Here is a 23,079-nt window from a genome sequence, read left to right on the forward strand (position 1 = left end):
GCGTGGATTCGATCCCCGTTTGGGCTGATTACTTGGCTGGGTTTTTCCGAGGTTTTCCTCAACCATAACGCGAATGTCAGGTAATCTATGGCGAATCTTCGGCCCCATCTCGCCAAATACCATCTCGCTATCAGCAATCCCATCAACACTAAATGACCAGTAGTTGACACAACGTCGTTAAATAACCAACTAAAAAATAAAAAAGTAAAGACTATCTATACTAATAATAAAGCTGTAGCCGAAATTTTTCTGGTAATTTTCGATTTTCCAAAAATAATTGATCCTAACATATATAATTAACCACCCTGAAACCGAAAATCGCGTTTTTGAAATTTTTGTTTGTATGTCTGTCTGTCTGTCTGTATGTTTGTTACCTTTTCACGCGATAATGGCTGAACGGATTTCGATGAAAATTGGAATATAAATTATATGGCATTCAAAATACATTATTTAAAAGGGGGGGGGGGGTTATAAGGGGACCTGAGTTAAATAAATCGAAATATCTCGCTTATTATTGATTTTTCTGAAAAATGTTACATGACAAAAGTTTCTTTAAAAATCATTTGCGATAAGTTTTATTCTTTGAAAAATTTTGATATGACTGATATTTAATGAGATAAATGAGTTTTAAAATTAAAATAACTGCCATCTAAGGCCGTGTAACGAAATAAACAAATGACTTGGTCTATAAGGGGCCTTGGACAACAATCGAAAGCTATTAAACATACTGTAGCCTACAGAGAATGTGTCTGTGTTTGTATGAAGTAATATCGGAAGCTAAATTAACCGATTTGTATAATTAATTATTATTTCACCATTGGAAAGTGTAGTTTCTCTAGATGGACATAATACTATAATGTTATTACAGTAACTTCTGATATAATAATGTAATGTAATATAATATAACATAGTATAATATAATATAATATAATATAATATAATATAATATAATATAATATAATATAATATAATATAATATAATTTAAGTTATTTGAAGGGTTCAGAACCATAGTGGGCCAAGCGCCATTTACTGAATACGTAGAAAACAACAAGGGTTAAAATTAAGTTATTTATTACCATAATTCAATGGAAACATATAGCAAGTAAAATAAAGTATACACATTAAATCTAAATGATGTCAATGTTCATTAAACTATGGTTGCATGTAATAACAATTAAGAAACATGTTAAAGGAATTGTCATTGCACCAAATGAGTGCTTTCTGGACCAAAATGATCGCATTTTAATTATTTAAATACAATTTAAATTAAGTAACATATTAAACGATTTATCCTTCTATCAAACACGAATGTTCCCTGGATCAAACGTCCTATTTTAATTATGTAATTACTTTATATTTATTTCTAACAGGTGCAGCGGAGCGCACGGGTACGGCTAGTTTAATAATATTTTTTTTTAAACTAGCACAGGACCAGGCTTTTCAGACATAGGGAACAATGAGATGTTTTTCAGAAAACAATTGAAAAATTCAAGCCAACCGTTCCACCAATATTCCTGAATTCCCAAGGGGAAGTGAATTCTTCAAATTAACCTTTAGAGTAATTGAATTCATGGCGTCAACGAATTCTAGAAGCGAATCAAAATAAATGGTTCCTATTCCTCCTTTGCTCATTCTTTTGAAACCAATGAATGTATTTTCAGTGTTGTCGTATCTACTTATATATATATATATATATATATATATATATATATATATATATATATGTTTTAAACAGGTTTGAATCGTCAGTTTTACTGTCTACTTAATTTCTCCTCTTTTGCAATTTCATGGGTTTTTCGCCTTACGAAACAATATAATGTAATGTCCATGTTTCTCCCCTTACAAAGCCAAACTCCACACAAAGCACTTCACTAGTCTCTTCCTTTGTCCTCTTTCCAGAGGTCCGCAGAAGATGCTCTTTTTTTCTATTAAAAGCTTCCTTTGCCATTGCTATCCTGTTTTAGACTTCCTGGTAGCAGTTCATTTTACTATTTAGAGTACACCCCAAGTATTTGAAGCTGTCCACTTGCTCTACTGCCTCATTCCGAATTCTCACATTTAATTTCTTATCCTTCATGGCCTTGGACCTGTTTGCATTTATCTTCATCCCATACTGTTCACAGCTGTCATTTAGCTCCAGTAACATATCGCGTAGTATCATCACCTCTTTTGTTAACAACGCCATATCATCAGCAAATCTTACGCACTTTATTTTTCTTTCTCATATTATTAACCCTTCCATGTTCTGAAAACTTTTCTTCACTAAATCCTCCAAGTAGATGTTGAACAGGGTAAGTGATAAAGGGCATCCTTGTCGTATTCCTCTCTCTATTCCACTTTCCTCTGACATTTCTTCTCCTGTCCTGATTTTGACTCGTTTCATATATAAATATTACTGAATAGCCTCCTCTCTACTAAGAGATATGTTACTGGAGCTAAATGACAACTGTGAGGAGTATGGGATGAAGATAAATGTAAACGAGACGAAGACCATGGTCATAAAAGGTAAAAGGTAAAGGTATCCCCGTAACATGCCATGAAGGCACTTGGGGGGCATGGAGGTAGAGCCCCATGCTTTCCATGACCTCGGCACTAGAATGAGGTGGTGTGGTCGGCACCACGCTCTGACCGCCTTTTACCCCCGGGAAAGACCCGGTACTCAATTTTATAGGAGGCCGAGTGAACCTCAGGCCCGTTCTGAAAGTTTGGCAACGAGAAAAAATCCTGTCACCACCTGGGATCGAACCCCGGACCTTCCAGTCCGTAGCCAGCTGCTCTACCAACTGAACTACCAGGAAGGAAAATTAAGAAAGTATGCTTATGAATTCTAAATGAGGCAGTACAGCAAGTGGACAGCTTCAAATACTTGGGGTGTACTGTAAGCAGTAAAATGAGCTGCTTCCAGGAAGTCAAAAGGAGGATAGCAGTGACAAAGGAAATTTGTAATAGAAAAAGGAGCATCTTCTGCGGACCTCTGGAAAAAGAACTAAGGAAGAGTCCAGTGAAGTACTTTGTGTGGAGTAGGGCATAAAACATAGACATTACGACGAAATGAAGAGAAGCGAATAGAACCATTTGAAATGTGGATATGGAGAAGAATGGAACTTGTGAAGTGGACGGGCAGAATAAGAAACGAAGCTATGTTGGAAAGAGTAGGTGAAGAAAGAATGATGCTGAAACTTATCGGGAAGAGGAAAAGGAATTATTTGGGTCACTGGCTGAGGAGAAACTGCCTACTGAAGGATGCACTGAAAGGAATGGTGAACGTGAGATGAATTAGGGGCAGAAGAAGATATCAGATAATAGACGACATTAAGATATATGGATCATATGAGGAGACAAAGAGAAAGGCATAAAATAGAAAATATTGGAGAAAGCTGGGTTTGCAGTGAAAAAATTGCCCTTGGGCAGAACATTGAATGATTGAATGAATGAATGAATGAATGAATGAATGAATGAATTTAGCTTTAAGATGTGGAACAAGTCAAAATTTTACAATATTCCAATTACAATTTTTACAAATTTTTGCAATATTTTACACTGTTACAGTTTTACAATTTAGTAATTTTCTACTATTACCATTATTATATTACCGGTTGTTCTGTATGGTTGTGAAACTTGGACTCTCACTTTGAGAGAGGAACAGAGATTAAGGGTGTTTGAGAATAAGGTTCTTAGGAAAATATTTGGGGCTAAGAGGGATGAAGTTACAGGAGAATGGAGAAAGTTACACAACACAGAGCTGCACGCATTGTATTCTTCACCTGACATAATTAGGACCATAAAATCCAGACGTTTGAGATGGGCAGGACATGTAGCACATATGAGCGAATCCAGAAATGCATATAGAGTGTTAGTTGGGAGGCCGGAGGGCAAAATACCTTTGGGAGAGCCGAGACGTGGATGGGAAGATAATATTAAAATGGATTTGAGGGAGGTAGGATATGATGGTAGAGACTGGATTAATCTTGCTCAGGATAGGGACCAATGGCGGGCTTATGTGAGGGCGGCAATGAACCTCCGGGTTCCTTAAAAGCCAGTAAGTAAGTAAGTAATTTTCTACAATGATGAGGTGAGGTCCGAGGATTCGCCAAAAGATTACCCGGCATTTGCCTTTTGGTAGGGGAAAACCTCGGAAAAATCCAACCAGGTAATGAAATCAAAGGGGTGAAATGAAGTGATGCCGAGGAATGAATGAACGAATGAATGAATGAATGAATGAATGAATGAATGAATGAATGAATGAGACTCCTCTTCTTCCAATCCATGCTAATTTTCTTCAGGATAGCCATAAGTTTATTCTGTGGAAAGCCTTTTCCAGGCTCACAAATATTACATAATAGTTCTTTATTTTTCTGTAGGTATCGTTCTTACAGTATGTGTTTATTTTAGTTACTGAGCAAAACGTACTTATAATGAAATGTATATGCGATTTGGCTGATGCCGACATTTTGTTGGTAGAATGCTTCATTTCATCATTCGATGTTAAGAATTTATGTAAACAGACTAAGAAAGTAGTTGTCCTGATTGTATAAGTTTTCCAGATTTGGAAATCGTTTGACAAGTTTGCGGTAGCGACGCGATGGCCACACAACTCGGTCGGTCCGAGCGGTGACGTCATCGGCGGTCGTCCATATTTCAAGATGTCTCCAGCATAGGCGGGACTCGCTCGACAGACGGACTGCCCGTTCATTCTATTAACTATTGATAAATTAGCTGGTTAATTAAATGGTTAATGAAACGAATGTCAACAAGAAAGTAACGACTGAAATATTATTATATTTAAAGCAGTTGTGATCAGTTTTGTCTCGGCTCTTCACAGCCATAAACATGCTGCGGTCGAAGCCAGTTTGTCCACCTTCTGCTGACGGTCATTAGCAAAGACAATCATCCCAAACCTTTCAGACGTGCACGGAATATGGAAATCATGGGTCAAACCCAACGGCCAAAGGAGAATGGTGTAGAGTGCATGTTACTCCTGGGAATTATTTTGATAGAGTTTTGTATAGGGTTCCCAGAAACACTAGAAAAAAAATACTGGTCACTCAGCAACAGGGGCATACGCAAGGGGGGGGGGGGGGTTACCGAGTTTGTACGCCCTTGAACATTAAAAAAAATTACATATTTAGATTTGAATATGTTTTATCCACAATCGTTTTCCTTTCTCTAATTTTTCACTGTCAGAGTAACAAAATCTACATCGACATAAGGCATAGTCCTCCTAGCCTTCCTTCAATATAACCCATGGGCTCACTACTGCGGCACTTTTGAATTATAACAAAACTCTCTTTATTATGGAGAGACCTACCGCATAATACTGACCTTGTAATAAAATGAAGCCGACACAATATGGAACTGAACTTGTTGTGAAACATATTGAAAACAGTGTTGCCAACAGTTCATATAATCCCACTAGATGGCTTTCGAAAACCCGCGATTTTCTAACAAAAATCTCTAGATTTAATACGTATTTATTATTCAATTTTGTAATAATAATAATAATAATAATAATAATAATAGTAATAATAATAATAATAATAATAATAAAATAAGTGGTATAGCGCACAAGTTTAACTTTTGCAAATGTTGGTGAATGAAGCTTTCGTTTCGGCACAATGTAAGGCATTCAATTTTATTCGCATGCAATTAGTATTGATAAGAAACATGTAATTTAAAAATCACTCACTCAAATTAGCAGCTCGTCTGGATCATCTCCATCTGAACCTTCTAACGCAGGAATATAATACTGTGACTGTGAGGTCCACTTTCATTTTTGTACATAGTCAAGGTACCTATTTTCTCCAAAACCTCTGGTGGTACCTGATAATTCTTGCAACACTAGTTCACATGATCCAGACCTGCCCGTATTGTCAGAATTGCATCCATTAATTCTGTCCCCATCCGTTTTTGTAGACTTCACGACATTCATCATACCAAAAAAAAAAAAAATAAAATATTCTCTTCACTTTTGAGCATTAGACCAAGAAAACAATAAGATCAAGCAAATCTTGAAAAAGATATAAATTAGATGCGTCCCTGTAAATGGCTACTTCGCTCCTGGATTCAATTGTGTTTGTCTTTATGTTACACTTCACGTAGCCACTCTTTACGAAACCGTTGCTGATATCGAGGCCCCACATCTCAATTATTTACGGATAAATAGCACAGAGAAAGGTTTAACGATATTGTACCGGTATATTTATAAAACGAGTAATAGTTAACACTGTCATGGTCCACGTCTTACACAAATAATATTCTTTAAGCAATTGAATTTAGGTATGTAATTTCTAATATATTATATTATTAAAGTCTTTGTTGATTATGTGAAGTACTAGTGCACGGCGACAGCAGATGCTCGATGTTTAACGTTTAATTAGAATGCCACCACACTTACATTTTTTTACTGTCCGATTGTTAGGATCGACCGGTATTAAACTTGCAAAAACAACAATAACGCTAATATGAATATTTTCTTTTCAGAAACTTCAAAGATTAAAAACCGCTAGTATTCCCGCTAAGCGGGATGATATAATTATATATATAATATAATATAATATAATATAATAATAATAATAATAATAATAATAATAATAATAATAAGATAATAACAGGAAGATAATTTTATCCCCCAGACGGTTATCCAAAAAAACTAGATTTAGCGGGAAAACCGCTGAATTGGCAACACTGATTGAAAAGGTTATTTTGACATTTCTGCAATGCAGATGTTAAATATTGCTCATTGTTGATTTTAAACTCATTTTAAGAATGATATTCATCCGTCCTTTAAGAGTTCTGACTTTATTGTAGAACGTTCGTTTAACGTTTTGTGCATTTGACAGTTCAAATAATAATAATAATAATAATAATAATAATAATAATAATAATAATAATAATAATCATTTCTTATTTCAATGCCGCTCCTATTTACTACTAGTCCATACTTATCAAATACAAAGTTGAGTAAGAAGCAATTAAGGCAATTATTATTTTAAAGAGTAAAATAAAGAAACAGGGCGCTACCAGGTTGAAGAAAAAAGTACCGGAGCGGCGCCCTGATACGACTACATCCCTGATCAGCGCCGGATTTAGGCCTAGGTAATCTAGGCAGTTGCCTAGGGCGGGAATTTCGAGGGGGGGCATTTTCTCTTTTTTCTATTCCTTTTTTTTTTCTTCTTTCATTTTCATTTTACAGTGAAATTTATTTTTAACACATTTTTGGTAAATCTTTCCAGAAGTTTGTTCTTGAACACCTTGTGGAAGTCGGATAACGTTTTGTTATCACATTGTCGTGATCATGGCGAGCGTAAAAGGAAAGTGTGCTGTGTGCTGGTATCACGTTATTATACTATGAAACTGCTTAAATTTAACTGGTTTTTTAAACAAGAATGTATTGCTGAAAATCATATTGGATGTGTGTTTATTATATCGCTGTGAATAGTAACCAGAGCTCTCAGTTACATTTCCAATATAATATATATTGTCAACAATACTGGTCCTATTTTCCAGCATGTGCACTATATAATTCGATTCATTCATTCATAGTGTTCTGCCCAAAGGGCAGGTCTTTCACTGCAAACCCAGCATTCTCCAGCATTTCTTATTTTCTGCCTTCCTCTTTGTCTCCGCATATGATCCATATATCTTAATGTCGTCTATCATCTGATATCTTCTTCTGCCCCGAACTCTTCTCCCGTTCACCATTCCTTCCAGTGCATCCTTCAGAAGGCAGTTTCTTCTCAACCAGTGACTAGTGCTGCTTATGATTAGGTTTTCTCCGGAGCAGTTGTTTGCGCGCTTTCAATCGGAGACCTCCGGTTACCTCCGATTGATGCCGGGCAGGTTGTATATGTGCTGTGGCGCAGACATACACTTTCCGCTGAGCATTCCTTTAATCGGATCAGGTAGTGATTCGAGTCCGCTGACGTCCGCGTATCTTTTAAAATAAGTTCTAATTTGTTGTTGTTTATCTCTCTTTTATGTTAATCTCTCTCTCTCTCTTTCTTCGGCTCTTTTTTTTTTCTTGATTTGCTTGAAGTGGTACTTAGCTGACAGATTTTTTTCTAGTTTTAAAAGTCATAGTATATGTGGAAAGGCGTATTAGTTTTATGTCATTGATCAAATTAATAACATTCAATCTAACTGCAAAACTAACAAAGAAGTAAAGCTTTTCAGTAGCTAATGTAAACATGTATACTGTAGTTACCCTAGAAACTCTCGTTTAATCGCGAACAGTGTTTGTCAATTATTATTCTAATCGGTTTAGTTTAACGTAAAATATATTGAGGGAGCTTCAGAATGGAACAAAAGAAACGTGAGCTATCAATGGGTTAAAATTTACTGTCCAACATGATTTATTCGGATTCTTCACCGGACAGGACTGTGATCATTGTGTTAAAGAGTGTCAGTATTTGAACTGCCTCTTCTAAAACCCGCCACTGTTCCTCTGTAATAAAAATATAAGCGGATATCAACTTAAGAATAATTGTAATTATATTATTACCACATGTTTCTTTAGTTTCATTCAGAAACTCACTATTTTAATCCAAACAGTAAAATATAACTCAAGTTGTCTATACAACAAAATATAACTCAAGTCGTCTTTTAAATATTTCGTATGTTTTTTATTGCCTCGAAAGTTACGTTTTAGAGAAATTTCAAGACTTTTTCCTATACTGTGGGCCTTTGGGAACAATAGCACTTAAACAATTTAAAAATAAATCGTATCAAATGTTTTGCGTAATTGTTTTCGTCAAGTTCGCGTTTGTGCGATCGCTTCAAATGGTCTAACACATTCGAAGTTCCACCACCCTTAGAGTAAATTTGCCCACAACGTTTACAGTGTGCGACTTTATTATTACCTTCAACTAAATTAAAGAATTTCCATGCGACGGATATCCGATTTGGTGCCATTTTATTCCACTCACAACTACCGTCAGTCCGTACGCGCCGGTCGTCCTTGAGCTAACTGTCGCTTCGCTCCGAACCCCCGCATCCCTCCGTATGCCCCCTGTTCCACCTACGGTAGTACCGGAGATCACCGGTGGAGAGCTTTATTCATAATCTGCGATTCCTCCGCGGTAGTAGTCACTCCGATGAGCAGCACTGCCAGTGAACCAGCCAATACTTTTTCCTTTTTCTGATCAGTTTCAGCATCATTCTTTCGATGTGAAAGGTTTATTCCGCAAAGAGTTGGAGTTTATTTTTCAATTTACTTCATATTTTCTGTCGAAGTAAGAAATACTCGTAATACCACCAACAAAACCAACGCTTAAAAATAAACCACAGCCTGCCTTTCACAAATCAATTTTGTTTCAATAATGAATAAGTGTAAATACATTGCTTTGCGTCTAATCTCATGTGCTTCGTGAGATCGACTTTGATGACATCATCAATACTTTCTCTGTGAAGAAAGTGCGAAGGAAATCTTTATAATTCACAATTAAGATGTATGTATTTTGATTCCAGTAATTGTTGTTTTCTGAATTTTAACATTTCATTTAAAATAATTTAAACTAAACATGACCTGTATAATAGCTGCTCATAAACTCTTTGTGAGAGTTGGCAAATTTTAGTACCGCCTAGGGGCGGCACTATACCTAAATTCGGCCCTGCCCCTGATTACAAGTTATTTTGAAAAAATGTCGAAGGATTTAGAGCCGAGCAAATCTTGATAAAGGCCAAGTACAGGATTAAATCAGTCCCTTTTTATTAAGTATAAGAAGCATTAATATGGTGACTATAGTATTGGGTCGCTAACATCAGTGATGAAGAGAAATCCTGCCCACACACACATACATTGCTCCAATCAGAACTGCTCTTTGCTTCTGAGAAGGGACGGGGATTAAAACAGCCAATTACATGTAAGACTAGACTTGCCTCTGAGCTGTCTGTTTACTCTGTGTCAGCCATGGCGAAAATATCATCGTGCGCCGAGCCACTGTGTAACCTGCAACGTGCGGGAGGGAGGCGGACACCCGAAGGGGAACTGAAGCAACTGTGACTTACTAACGTATTTGTATTTTCCTTACGTCAAACACTTAAATATAATTTTATAGAGTATAAGGTTACAAACTAATGTTTAGTACGTGTAACGAAGAAAGAAATGAACAAGAAAACATAGGACATATTATCACAACCTAAAATTAACTGTCTTCAGAATACGATGAAAGAGTAATGGAACGGAGAAAAATTCTCTCCGGCACCGGGATTTGAACCCGGGTATTCAGCTCTACGTGCTGATGCTTTATCCACTAAGCCACACCGGATACCCATCCCGGTGTCGGACAGAATCGTCTCAGTTTAAGTTCCAACTCTTGGGTTCCCTCTAGGCGGCGCTTATTCCGTCGGATCCCGGCCAACTAGTCACTCATAACGAGTGCACCTCAGCACATGTATGGACTTCAGTCCTACGTTCATAGACACCTATGACGTAGTGCAGAGGGCGGCCACTAGAGGGAACCCAAGAGTTGGAACTTAAACTGAGACGATTCTGTCCGACACCGGGATGGGTATCCGGTGTGGCTTAGTGGATAAAGCATCAGCACGTGGAGCTGAATACCCGGGTTCAAATCCCGGTGCCGGAGAGAATTTTTCTCCGTTCCATTACTCTTTCATCGTAAGATGACGCAGAATATCTGCATGGAAATATCATATATACTTCGGTACATTAAAATAATATATATGTCTTCTGAATGTCTCTGAGACAGAGTTTCAAAATCAGGAATTATGTCGCTTACTGCCAGTCGTAGTTGATCACGAAGGTATTTGTCTGTCAGTCGTAATCTAAATTAGGTGTTTACTACTTTCATTGTTGAAAATAATTTTTCACAAACGTAAGTTGTAGCGAACATGACTTCAACAGAGCAAGCGAAAGAACGAAGCTTCGGATATTTATTTTTTGACAAAGATTTGAAAAGTTCAGCATTTGTCAAGTCCTTACATCTAGCTTTCATTGTAACATTACATTGTAAATCTGTGAGTTTAAATTGAAGACCTACCGCATTATTCGAACATCTCCTGAAAAAGGCTGCTCTATGTAGATGGACACAAAATGCACCAAGTGAATAGGTCTGATAAAGTGTTAATTCTATTCTAAGCCACCTTAGAAAAGCGTAATAACGCTCTCTTTATTTTAGTGGAATTTATGAAAATATAAACGGCGTGAAAATACAAATAACCGGTAAGTGAACTAAGAAACAAGCAAAACATTGTCATTAACATTCAGATCGATTTTGTATAACCTTGGTCTGTCACATTAAGTCGTTCATATTGCGCTGTAGAATAAATCAATGTCCTTTATAGTTAATTGTTTGTATGATGCAGTACACGAACATCCAGGCATTGGCGACACCTCTAGGGACTGCATTTGTTTCTTCTTATGTAGAAAGTTGATTACGTGGATCATATGAATCTTATCTCCTGGGGAAGACGATGCGATGTAGTGGTTTCCAATTTTTACTGCACTAATAGTAAGGCTGTTATTATTCGGTTGAGAAGCTTTTATCATCCGGTCTGCTGTAAAAAAATCTGAAAGTTAGAATTTATAAAACAGTTATATTACCGGTTGTTCTTTATGGTTGTGAAACTTGAACTCTCACTCTGAGAGAGGAACATAAGTTAAGGGTGTTTGAAAATAAGGTGCTTAGGAAAATGTTTTGATGCTAAGAGGGATGAAGTTACAGGAGAATGGAGAAAGTTACACAACACAGAACGGCACGCATTGTATTCTTCACCTGACTTAATTAGGAACATTAAATCCAGACGTTTGAGATGGGCAGGGCATGTAGCACGTATGGGCGAATCCAGAAATGCATATAGAGTGTTAGTTGGGAGGCCGGAGGGAAAAAAACCTTTAGGGAGGCCGAGACGTAGATGGGAAGATAATATTAAAATGGATTTAAGGGAGGTGGGATATGATGATAGAGAATGGATTAATTTTGCTCAGGATAGGGACCAATGGCGGGCTTATGTGAGGGCAGCAATGAACCTCCGGGTTCCTTAAAAGCCAGTAAGTAAATAATAGTAAGGCTAGGTTTCCCAAACGTCTTGTAAAATACGGGAACGTCTCTTTTTCACTAATGTGTCCTGTTGTCCCGAAAGAGCTCTTCAGTATATGTTTTGGTCCTTATTTAAAAGTCAGTGATTGAAAGAACAAAACTGGGAATATCAACTGCTATTTTATTGTAAATATCAGTCTCCATCACTATTGGTGACACTGGAATTCGCTACTTTGGCACATTGGAGATGACAATGAAAAATAAATAAATAAAATATATATAATCTATTTCCAAAAAATCGTCTGCCCAGGCAGCGTGGATTGCCAGAAACACAGAATAATATTATGTTTACAAGAATAATAACTAATTATAGTAAAGAGATGAATCAAATTTACGTGAACATAGAACATTAATTTTAGAATACAATGTTCTTAAAATAGTTTATACTATAAAGCAAACTGCTACCATATCAAACAACGTTTAATGTCACTTGTTTGATGAAATCACAATTGCATCAGTTTTTTTAGAAACTCCGTAAGTCAAATTTTAACAAAACTGAGTTTATTGCTAATTCCTGCTCTATAGGGATATATATATATATATATATATATATATATATATATATATATATAATATTGTAACTTTTATTACAAAACAAGATTGTAATTTTATTATTTCAACAATTACTCTTCACTTTCTACAATTTAATTCTGCTCCCGTCAACAATGGGATTTCCACTCCACACAGTAACACAGTATTCGTTATCGCACTCCACAGACGACAGTGACAATTTACTTCGATTATTGAGAACAACAATGAACTGTTAATTTTACTAATGTTCACAAAGCACTATTTACAAATCAGAACTGTCAGTTCTCAGTTCACAGTTCTTCTAGCTCAGTCACTCGAGTTCACAGTATCTCGAACCACAGACCTCCAGAGACACTCCGCTGAACTTCGAACTCAGGTCCCCCAACTGCGGTCCACTGCACTCAAACTCAGAACTTCCGGCTCCACAGTTACGGACACAACTCAAGTCGAACTTCGGTCTCAAAGCTGGCTTCACTGCTACACAAGACTGGCTGGCTTGCTGTCCACTGACTATAACAACACTGCTCAAGTTCACTCGCGTGTCGTAATTTATAACCACACCATAGTTACGAGAAAGTACGATTGCTCGAAATTTCCAGGAGATGGCGCCTGTCTAGGCTTCTCTGGATTTCTCTCCTCAGTCACCAGTTGCTTTACTCCCCCCTCTCTGCCGCGGAATAGAGTGCCATCGCTCATCTTACGTCGCACCCCTCCAGACCCTAGCGGCTCCAGCCCTCTTCGACGCGTTTTCTCGTGCGCCCCGCCCTCTGAGGGACGCGTGATCGAGCCTCGACTTGGCTGCCACAATATATATATATATATATATATATATATATATATATATATATACACCATTTGTAGAAAAATACCACAAGTCAAACGGTATTTCTGTTGTAACATGTGCGCTTGAAAATAATTAGGTTTCGTGGAGAAGGCTCATAAGTCAGTGAGAAGACTGACACAGAATGAACAAAACTATAGCCTAAGCTGTTGAGTTTGGTAAATTAATTATTTTGTGTCTGAATTTTGGCTTTGTTATAATAATATTGTTGTCTTTTGTGTAATATATTATTGTATTAGATTATTTCCTGCAGAACTTTATTATTTATGTCCTTTGCGACATTTCATACAGGTTAGAGTAAAGTTTGTTCACATTAAGCAAAAATCATGATTCAGCTTTTAAATACTGGTTTTGAGAATCAAATTCGTATTATTTTTGAACCAAATGTTCAATTATTTCACGAAATAATGAGATTGTTTTGTTAAATCTTTACCAGATTTTGAGAAACCCCATAAGTCAAATGCCTTAACATTAAATCCAGACGTTTGAGATGGGCAGGGCATGTAGCACGTATGGGCGGATCCAGAAATGGAGTGTTAGTTGGGAGGCCAGAGGGAAAAAAGACCTTTGGGGAGGCCGAGTCGCAGGTGGAAAGATAATATTAAAATGGATTTGAGGGAGGTGGGATATGATGATAGAGACTGGATTAATCTTGCACAGGATAGGGACCGATGTCGGGCTTATGTGAGGGCGGCAATGAACCTCCGTGTTCCTTAAAAGCTAGTACATCCTTATATTTGTACGCAAGTTGTTTGATGTAGGCTTGCGCCTTCATTTGTGATTCCTTCCATTTGAATGGAAGTTATTGAAAATAACAGGTTTGAAACTATAAATATAGCCGGCAATGAATTAATGATTTCCGAACTTTCCACATAGAGCGGGCTGCAATCGCAACTACTGCGTCATTATATGATGACGTCGAACACCAAGTTCACTTGCTTTTCACTACATTTGACTTTGTCAAAGGAAGGATAAGTATTGTCTCTGAATATTTTACTTTATATGACAAAACTTCCGACATGAAGTCATGACGAAGTGAAGTTGAAATGACGTTCTTGAATACGGCCTTCAGACTGGCAGCTTGTGTCATTTTCATAATATCTTCTCAAGCCTTGTCATCGTGATCATTAGGGCTCGGAAGTTGATGAAATATCATCTTTTTTCTGAGACATCACAGACAATACAGGATGCAATATAAACTAGTTTCACTTTAACACGAAATAATATAGCCTACGTATATTTTGCATTTTTTGCATTTTCGGCCTTTTTGTCTATTGGTCTCTTTTAAGGAAATGTTCTGCTTTTTGTTGCACTTTTGCCCTTTTCTGCCTATGAACGGACATTTTTACGGTGTATATCCGAGAACCTACTGCAGATTGCTTAAGGATTTCGATTGCGTCTTACAAGAATTTTCCTTACGGTTGCATCAGCCTTGACTCTTGATCACGTGTGTTACGTGCTACCCCTTATTCAATGCTACAGAACAAATAATGCAGCCGCAGTGTCTGCAGTCGGCATATTGTATGTATGTATTTATTTATTAACACCACAATTGAGTATACACCCGGTGGCAGTGATATATAATATACAATAATTCAATTATAATTCTACAATAATTAAAGCAATAAAAGAAAAATTAAAAAAATAAAATAAACTTAAATTTATTTCTAATTATAAATAAATAGATGCAATAAACCTAGGACTATAAATAAAAACTATTCTATAATAACGCCTACAATAAGCAAAAGTAAACCTAACTTATAAGTACTTCTATTTCACCCAACTATTACCAATTTCAGTAATTATATGTCACTTTAATTAATTATAAATCAACTTAATTAAATATCATCTTAATTAATTACATATCACCTTAATTTATTTACATATCAACTGAATTACATATCATCTTAATTAATTACATATCAACTTAATTAATTATATGACACAACTTAGATATTTGCACTGCACCTACTGCATCTCACAAGTGAAGACGTAAAATTGCCGAAAGTAAAACAAAGCAGACTAAGCTTTTTGCGACAGTTAGTGATTGATTTCGGTGACAATATATTTTCCACAGATGTAAGTATACTATTATTTTGTTTGTATTTTTCTATTAAAATCATGCTCATTTCTTTTTTAATTTTAATGTCATATTTTCAGAAATTTAAGGTCATTTTATAGGTCATTTTTGTGTGACTTTTAGGTCATCAAATTCTGAGTCCTAGTAATCATCATTGTCATCATCATAATCCTTGGCAAATGTTAGAGGAGATATTTCTTTTCGACAAAAAAAATTAAATTCATGTGTTAGAGATCTTTCAATCTTCTTTTCCGTCTTGGCCGACAGTTCAAAACTTTTAGAGATATTCTTCCTTTTTTTATTTGGTTATTTATCGACACTGTATCAACTACGAGGTTATTTAGCGTCGATGGAATTGGTTATAGTGAGATGGTATTTGGCGAGATGAGGCCGAGGATTTGCCATAGATTACCTAACATTTTTCTAACGATTGGGGAAAACCTTGAAAAATAAAAAAACAATCAGGGGAAGCGGGAATCAAGCCCACACCCGAGCGCAACTCCGGATAGGCAGGGAAACGTCTCAACCGATCGAATTCTTTGTTTTTATGATACAGTAGAACCTCAATTATCCGTGGTAATGAAGGGGATAGGCTGAACGGTTAATCGAAAAAATCGGATAATCCGTACCATAAGAGATTTTTGTAATTTCGTAATTTCCTCCGTGGTCTTGTACTGGGTAGTGGATCAGAAGTCCAGTAATTGAAGTCTGGTTGTCAACGACGGATTTTTAAAGAAAAGGAAATTCCTTGTAATTGCTATCTGTGGAAAGATAGAAATAGTGGAGGTCTCAAGTTGTAGATTTACATACTTTATACTCCAATCTCGTATTCTGATCCGAAATGAGGCACAGTTTCTCTTTCCCCAAACCACTTAATTATTTAGGCCTACACTTTTTCTTTCGATGCTTAGCATAAGATTTCTTTTGACATCCGTAGAAGACATTTTATATAGAAGTTATATAATACGACAACTCTAACAGTAGACCATGCCACATAACGATAAAGGCTTGTAATGACACACTCTAGGAAAAAATAACGTGCTAATACAATGTACAGTACGTCATATATTTCTGCAGCAAAAAAAAAAAAAGCGAAAGATAGACGGATAATCCAACAATCGGTTAATAGGGTGACGGATAATTGAGGTTCTACAGTATTTTTAAATGTCCATGTAATTATGACGTTATCAACGAATTACATGTAGAATAGAGGACACTTTCGTCTGACATAATGCATTAATCTCTTTTCCCCTGTCTATTTCCTCGTTTTTAGGGGAGCGATAAATAAACAAAGAATCATGAATCACTGATCACGCCACGTGTTTCGGTGTAACCCTACTATAATTTCATGGGGTCCTCGCCCCTGGCATTGCCGATATTTTAAACACGAGCGCTAATTTCAAGTTTATCGCAGATTGTTGCGTGACACGTCATTCACGTTTCATTCCTCGAACCAATATAACGATTTTACCCCTTGTCGTCAAGCATTGCCCCCAACAGGTAGACGGCGTACATGTGGGACGGGGTGCGTTTGCGCCTGCGTCAGCCTCCCTCCAAGCCGCTCGCAACCCGTCCGTCCCCTATCGGACACATACCAGAGCGACAAAAGCTTCGCGTCGCTTGGAAGGTAAGTTACACCCCCTTTTATGTATTCCTTGTGTACGTTGGCTTTTATATAACTGAGGAATAAAATATTGCTTTGTAGCTTTGGGCATGTGTAGAGCACTTCTTCCTTCTATATCTCTCCTCTGATTCAGAATTTTTAATTATTTGGCAAACAACGGAGTTCATTGCTCCCTTATGCACTAAAAGTAAAAGTAATACGTTCCATTTTTATGGTCACTTTATTATATCAACACAAAGTAACATATGATTTAAGGGAACTAGGTAGTGGTGCTTGTGAGATTAAAAAATTTCAATACAAAAGTTTACTTCAGTATTTCTAGGTTTCTAGTGGTCAGAATGGAATAAAAATTTCCAGACTTATACAATCAATCATTTTGAATTCAGTGGTATAAAAGACAACTAATTTGTTTCGTATCCAAGTGCAAAAGAAAGGTCCTAACTGATAACATGTTTTCCCACGTTGCTAATTGTACCTGATTCTTCAGGTGCACATTACTTGCTACAATCTTCTCTCATATGCTTTGTAATTTTTTAAATTATCTAGTAGTGTGTATTGTAAATTCTAAAGCAAAATTTAGTTAAATATTTCACCCCTAGTGAAACAGAAAAAAATACTGAACTTTGCTTAACATTTTTTACAAATTTGTTCAGTCTATATACACTTTTTCTCGTGCTATGTGTGTGATATTCTTAAACCCGTAGGTGTACTATGTAGAACACAGGCTGCAGAAAACACTGTAAAAGTTTCATGTAAATTGATTTAGTAATTTCAGAGAAAAATGCACTTAAGTTTGAAAAATGTCAACTTATGGAAAACTGCATTTTAAAAAAGAAGAATGTATGAATTACATGCACCGCCTAATTTAAAGATATCATTTAAAAGGCTTAAGTTAAATGCAGAAATACCCCCATAATATTTATATTGTTTTAAAGAACAGTTTTTTAATTTTTTTTAAATGCAAAATTAAAAATCGGATTTTTGACCTCTAATCACTACCTGGTTTCCTTAATGCGAATGTATTAAAGGTGAACGTAGGCAAAAATCCAGTCAATTACATTAGTAATATACGTTACAAGAGCGGTATGTTGACGTTTTCATGGTCGAGAAAAAGATTGAAAAAGCGAAACGTAGTTGAGCTTTTTTAATTTCCGAGAACATGAAAACAAACATACCGCTCGTGTATCGTACATTATTTTGTGCGAAGATCGTTTATGACATACCTGAAAGACGAATTTCTAATTAGTTGCAATGAAATCTCCATGTTGGTTTCTGTTTAATGACGCCAACTTCGGAACACCAAAATATCTTTCTTGCTGTAAAATGTTTTCTGTGTTTACTATACTCCAGCAGGCCATGATATACGTCTGTCTTTTTTTCCCCCAGTCTATAAATGCGAACTTAAAACAAACGGTAAGGTTATGTAATGATTTATTTTTCATTTTAATATTTTAACAATATTATTTATATAACATATTGCAGTAATAACATCGGCATCTGGAATCTCGTTGATTTTTTCACGGCTTCCTTAATGTTACTTGTATCAGGAATGCAATAAGTTTCGTGGAGTAGTAGGCTTTACTTAATTTTTGCAAATATTTAAAAACAATAATTAACAGTGTAATTTAGGTGAAATTGCAGTGGTAAGTTTCCAATTTATAATTATTACTATATTGAACGTCTCTAAAAATAATATGTTAAAAGCCTAAAGCTGTAAAATAAATATGTCACTTAAGCGGTAAGAAGAGGGAAATTGTTATGTGTGTTAGGTTGGGAATACTGAATGTGGAATTTTAGACTTCCCGCGGATTGGTTTTGTGCGGAAACCAAGCAAATACGCACGATCTCGCACAAAATATTTTACCACTAGCACAATTTTCCATGGTAGACAGTTTGCAATTTTGAATGTACATTATAATTTGTGTGGCTTATACACTATATAGGCCTATAGCTACTGAATTTTTTTCAGGTCACTTTTCACAACTTATAGAGTACTTTAGAGTTGTCATATTTGAAGAGTACAAGGACAAAAAATCAAAGTCACAATTCTCATAAGGGTGATGTCATCATCTAATTCAGTATATTACTGCAAACTTCAGTGTTTTTCTTATCAAAACTGATAAAGGAGAATTATCACCATGGATACAGTTATCCTTTCCTACTTTTTCATTAGGAAGAGCAATAAATTTTGCAGTAATATACTGAATTACAAGATGACATCACCCTTAAGAAAATTGTGACCGATTGTTTTTCCCTGTACGCTTCATTTGTAATACACTTACGACTATGGATCGGTGAAACAATTAAAAATTGAAAGTTTGTTTTTAATTCTAAAAAATAAAACAATGTTTTCTAAATCTGTGCTTATTTTGGACCTATGACAACTTAAAGGGATCATCGCGTGCGTGGAGCTGCAGCCCTTTCAACTGACACTCAGCTGTCATTCTGTTTTTCAGTCTAACTAATTTACTTTTCATCCAGTTCATATTTCTCGCTGTTACGTAGGAGAAAAATGTGTGTCGTATACCTGTATAGGAAGGATATCGATAGTATATATCGTATACATGCTGTACTTCGATGCTCGATTTCTCGATTTTACAATTTTCAACATTTTTTAACATTCAGAATGCTCTAATGAATGCAGTTTTTCTCCAATCTCAGTGAAATTTTGCACAGAAGTCCATAAAAGCATGTGAAGTAAACTGACATGTGTTTTCTTCACCATGTGTTGAGAATGTGATAAGTTAAAAAAAAAAGAAAAATTAATAACTAAAAGAGTAGGCTAAATATATTTTTTTCTCAAAAATATTAATGAAAAAATATGAAAAGTATGTGTCATATTTTATATACTTCTATCAGGAATAAATTAAATATAAATTTTAAGAAAAATTATGTAAACTTTGAAAATTGGGACAATTATAATTCAGTATTAAAAAAAACAAAAATTAATTATAAGTAAACTAATTGGAATATAACAGTGGAAATTTGTGTATTACATGTCCACATTGTAAGAAATATGTGGCAAAAGTTTCAGATTAATTGATGTAAAAATGTGGAAGTTAGAAATTTCACAGCTCCATAGTCTTAATAACTGAAGTACATTTTTCTATGAAACTATTTAAGATAGAGACCTGAAATTTTTAAAACATTTACGTAAGTAAATGGTTGTAAAATTTTTTATTGTGTGCACATATCTTTAAAATTTATCTTTTTTTGTTTTACTTTTGACAACAAAAATAGCTCAATGCTGATGCCGGATAAAAATACTTCCAAGCAAGATATTGAAATATCCTTAGATAAATAGTCACATTAACTTGTATGTAAAATTCTATGACTGTAGTCCCAGTAGTTTTGGAGGAAAATGTACCCTCACAAGGAAAATTTACGCTTCAATAAAATTACTCTAAAGTCTACTGAATCCTTACTTGTATGTGTTTGTTTCGGTATTTCAATTTTAAAGAGCATTTTTATGTGGATTTAGGACTTAAAACTTTGAAATGCTGTTAAATGTGCTTAAAACTATCTGATAATGTCAAAATTTAAGAAAAAAATCAATTTTTTAGTAAACGTAGTAGTATATTTGGTTCCTCGAAATTCAAGACTGCCTCTTCACAAGCTTAGTAGTCAATTTGATTTACGAAATTATTAAGAAATTAATTTTTTATAGGAAACAATAAAACATGTATTTTATAATAAAAATTTTCGGAAAGTATAAAATAGTCTTTTAGTTAATGAGAGTATAAATGATTTTTTTTATTATTTAGAAAGCATTTAAGGGCTAATAATTATGTAGTATCTTTTATGGTTGTCGTTGGAATGCCTAGTTTCTTGCACACGTCAATAAATAATTTAGTTATTGTTCCTCTAGCACCGGTTAAAAGATCAGTAACTTCAATCTTTTAGAGATGATACCTGCCCTTAAAGAAAGAAATACCTGGTTAAGAAAATTCTGTATGGATTAATGGTTTCAAAACATCCATACTGTTCTTGATATGCACCAAAAATAAATTATAATGCACCAATGTCTCTATGATTAGTTTAAAATCTCCGATGCTGCAAAGACCGAGTTACATAGATAATGAAGTAAAAATCTACCAGTGAGGAATATGGTTCACCGTTTCAACATGAATTAATTCTATTAGTGAAGCCTATTGTGTTCTTGATCATGATCATGCACTAGAAGTAAAATAAAATGTTTCAATATTATATTTCCAATTAATTCATTGTCGCTATGTTGCTACAATGGTTGGATTATCAAGCAATAGATTGTAAGATAATATATTACTTGTTCATGTACATTAAACAAATATGTATATATATATATATATATATATATATATATATATATACTGTTAAAATACTACCACAAAAATAATAACTATTATGATCAGGGTTACAGTACAAGACACATTATATCATGTTCTTTGTTTGAACACAAATGCAATTCTGAAGCAGGACTAAGGCAGCTGTGGAGGTTGCTACAAGTGGAAAGATTAAATTTCTTCCTCGAAAAGCTGAAAATGGGTCGAAATTCAGTGAGTGTGAACGTGAAGTGGCAGATTATTGGGATGTAAAAGAATGACTAGAGATAATATCTAACTCTATTCCAAAACTCATTAATCTAAGTACACCCATTCTGGAGTAATTAATTTTTTTCGTACACATTGAATAAGCAGTCTTGGAGAGCCGATAAGGGGTGGTCCTCCAGCTTGGGAGTTGGGCGAAGGACTAACAACACATCTCCGTAAAAAATAGCTTATTACGTTTCCATACAATGAGCCTCGTTTTGGGACTAATTCTCTGGCACGACCACAGCAAAGGAATAAGGTTATGAGATTTGGTACGTGGAACGTAACTAGTCTTTATAAAACAGGAGGGGTAACATTAGTAGCAAAAGAACTAGCTAGATATAGAATAGACTTCGTGGGAGTACAAGAGGTTAGGTAGATGGGAATGGCATATCACAAACAGGAGATTACTTGTATTTTGGGGAAGGAAACAATAATCACCAATTAGGAAAACAGGATTCTTTGTTCATAAAAGAATAAAATCAGTAGTAAAAGAGGTCGAATTTATCAGTGACAGGTTATCATATTTAGTACTTAAGGACAGATGGTGCGATAACGTAGTTATAAATGCTCATCCCCCTATAGAACAGAAAGACAACCAAAGGACTGCTTCTATGAGGAATTGGAACATACTTTTGATCAATTATCTAGATATCACATGACAATTTTATTGGAAGATTTCAATGCTAAAGTAGGACGGGAGGATATTTTTAAACCAACTATTGAAAAAGAGAGCCTACACGTAACTAGTAATGACAAGGGAGTTAGGTTAGTCAACTTTGGCACATAAAAAAATTTAATTGGTTAGTCAACTTTGGCACATAAAAAATTTAATTGTCAAAAGTACAAGATTCCCCCATAAGGATATACATAAATAATATCACGTATGGGCGAATCTAGAAATGCACATAGAATGTTAGTTGGGAGACCGGAGGGAAAAAGACCTTTGAGGAGGCCGAGACGTACATGGGAGGATAATATTAAATGGATTTGAGGGAGATGGGATATGATGATAGAGACTGGATTAATCTTGCACGGGAAAAATATCAGATGATTTCGCATAAGTATAAGGACAGCAGTGAAACATCTCTTTTGAAGGTATGTCCTTAAACTTTTGGTAGAAGCTGTAGGTTCTTCAGTGTAGAAACTAGACACTTCAACTGTGTGGATAATTGTGGAACTGTAAATTATTAAGGAAATGAAATAGCTCTTCTTCTAGGTTTGATTTATGATGCATGCAGTTCTTGTAAATTAATTGGAATGTCTTATTTTCAGGAGTTATAATACTGTCGACAAACCAGCAAAGCAGTGGCATGCACAACTACGTGGATACAGTCGCTGAATATATGACGTAATTAAAAGGTAAGACTTGTTGTGG

The 23,079-nt window shown here is 35.4% G+C and overlaps 1 protein-coding gene and 1 non-coding gene across 2 annotated transcripts in view; both read left to right on the forward strand.

Moving 5' to 3' along the window:
- The first annotated feature begins 10,512 nt into the window (after window positions 1–10,512).
- Window positions 10,513–10,584, forward strand: TRNAH-GUG (transfer RNA histidin (anticodon GUG)). Its single transcript has one exon. It is a non-coding gene; the product is annotated as a tRNA-His (tRNA).
- A 6,509-nt stretch (window positions 10,585–17,093) lies between these two features.
- Window positions 17,094–23,079, forward strand: part of LOC138703625 (factor associated with metabolism and energy) — an 87,423-nt gene continuing 81,437 nt past the window's right edge. Inside the window, exons 1-2 of the mRNA XM_069831669.1 lie at window positions 17,094–17,136; window positions 22,977–23,063. The gene's annotated coding sequence lies outside the window, so the exon portion shown is untranslated. The remainder of the gene's footprint in view (window positions 17,137–22,976; window positions 23,064–23,079) is intronic.

The sequence above is a fragment of the Periplaneta americana genome, chromosome 7 (assembly GCF_040183065.1).
Source record: "Periplaneta americana isolate PAMFEO1 chromosome 7, P.americana_PAMFEO1_priV1, whole genome shotgun sequence".
In the NCBI taxonomy this organism is placed as follows: domain Eukaryota; kingdom Metazoa; phylum Arthropoda; class Insecta; order Blattodea; family Blattidae; genus Periplaneta; species Periplaneta americana.